Source organism: Nuphar pumila, chromosome 14, assembly GCF_984573655.1.
Source record: "Nuphar pumila chromosome 14, dmNupPumi1.hap1.1, whole genome shotgun sequence".
Taxonomy (NCBI): domain Eukaryota; kingdom Viridiplantae; phylum Streptophyta; class Magnoliopsida; order Nymphaeales; family Nymphaeaceae; genus Nuphar; species Nuphar pumila.
In genome coordinates this window covers 69,234,115-69,236,092 of record NC_143262.1, presented here as the reverse complement: position 1 = coordinate 69,236,092, position 1,978 = coordinate 69,234,115, and positions in this window count along the sequence as shown.

Genomic DNA, 1,978 nt, shown 5'->3' with positions numbered 1-1,978 from the left:
AAGCAGTGGTGTTGTAATAAACAAGTGGTTTTCGATAAATGGAACACTTTGGTGGTCAATGAGTTGCTTGGCCACATACCTGCAACGTGCTCGGAGTTTTCTAAAACTGACGACTCATTATCGTCTGATTCCGCTGCTAAAAGCTTTTCTAAATTCCGCTGCAAAGAAAAAAAAAAGAAATTCATGAAAATTTTAACTTAGCTTTGTTTTGGAAATCCGGGGCGTTACAGAATTGGTATCAGAGCATGAGTCTGAGAAACCTGGTTCAAGATCCGTCATGGTACCGATATCACACTGTAAGTATATGTTTTTATACTTTTGTTCTGATCTGGGTGCATCTTTGTATAGATGGCAACTCATGACTCGCGTGGATATTGCTATCGCTGCAAGGTCATGCACGATGAGTGGATATGCCCGTATGAAGTCCAAGACTGCCAATATTGTGGCGAAGATGGGCATTCCGTCAACGAATGCCAAAGGAAATATACCGCCGATATGGGTCGACGGGCTTCAAAGGGTCTCAGGGATGAGACTTCGCGTGTCAGTGGACCGCATCACTCTAGTGTTGGGAGCAACCATACCCCAACATCTTTTGATGAATTACCAAGGCTGAGGGATTTTGATTTGAACTTCCCTGCAGAAGTCTATCACTCGCCAAGCTACCATCCGGCATCACATATGCCGAGCTTAAATGGCAGGAACAAAAGAGAGGATTCTTTCTGTTCGCCAATCATTATTCCAGACTCCCAGAGTCTTGATCTTGCTGACTGGGAAAGTGGACTGGAGTCTCTCATATATCCCCAGTATTCGCTTGCTAGTGCGGAAGTGCCGCCCAAGCCAAAGCTAGTAGTGCCTGCACCAAGGCCATGTGGCAATAGATGGACCTTTTGGAGTTCGTCTTCATCAAAGAAATCCAAGTCTTAAAGAGACTGGTGATGTTTTGGAGTCAGTAGACTCATGTATATAGTTTCTCAACGCCTAAAGTCTGTCAGTGCGGCATGACGTTTTGTTTAAGGCGATGCTTGTGTAAATGTGATGTATATTAAGTAAATAAAGCTTTTTACTTCCTCATATACATCGAGAAACTAAAAACAAGTGCTTGTGTGTGCATAGATAAATGGCTCCTACGACGAGGAGAATCATACCAAGCGAGGAGTCCCATACGCAGGGATTCCTGTTGGAGACACTCAACAACCTGGTTACCGCCATCCGTGAAACGAGGCCAGAACCAGTCGCACCACGAAACGAGCACCTGGGAGGAGTGAATTATGAGAAGTTCCTCAAGCTTGACCCGCCAGTTTTCATTGGCAGAGCCGATCCTGAGCTCGCGGAGAGTTGGATCGAAGAGACAGAACGTGCCTTCTTAGTACTGGGAGTACCAGAGGAAAAGAAGACCAACTTTGGCACGTATCGATTAAAAGATAATGCACGGAAGTGGTGGGATACCACTAAACTTATCCAGTTCTCACAAGTCAAAGTCATTCCTTGGACTGACTTTCGGAGGACTTTTATGGATAACTACTTCCCGTTGCATTCCAGAAACAAGAAAAAGATGGAGTTTCTGGAGTTGGAACAGGGCGGTATGAGTCTAATGGACTATACCACCAAATTTCAGAATCTAGAGCGCTACTGCTCTCGATTGTTCGAAACAGACCAGGAAAGGGCCGACAAATATGTGAATGGTCTGCGCGAAGGGCTGCGATCTCGAGTGATAACAAGCATGCCTTCGACCTTTCAGGCTGCGGTAGCAGCAGCTTCAAAAATCCAAGAGGATTGGGCGCGATCTAAAGTGATCATAGCAAAGAAGCCCATAGTGAATGGTGGGAATCGTAAAAGGACATTCCCAAGTGGCCAGGGTTCACGACAACCCTTTCAAAAGAAGAAGTTTCAAGGAGGGAACAACACTCAACAAGTCGTGAGGCCAAGACAGAACACAACTCTGAATGGTCAGCAGTCCAACTTCAGCTGCCCAAGGTGT